This window comes from Trypanosoma theileri (genome assembly GCF_002087225.1).
Source record: "Trypanosoma theileri isolate Edinburgh chromosome Unknown TM35_Tth_101_V1, whole genome shotgun sequence".
In the NCBI taxonomy this organism is placed as follows: domain Eukaryota; phylum Euglenozoa; class Kinetoplastea; order Trypanosomatida; family Trypanosomatidae; genus Trypanosoma; species Trypanosoma theileri.
The window spans coordinates 1-249 of NW_021639943.1; positions in this window are offsets into that span (position 1 = coordinate 1).

Below are 249 nucleotides of genomic sequence, written 5' to 3' on the forward strand. Positions count from 1 at the left end.
TCAACCAACACTCGTCATATTACTGGGGGTGGTGCAATGAATGAAAAGACGTCAGCAACACTCTCCAAGCACACACCAAGAGAAGGAAAGGAATAAACAAACAACAAGAATAATGATCCCATGACTGGAACAGCATTAAGCGATTATACACATACTTCACAATTTTTGGAAGGAGATGCATTAACAGATAATTATGTTTACTCAGATGAGGGTGGTAACTTTGGTACTTGGAAAAGGCTTGGAAACGAA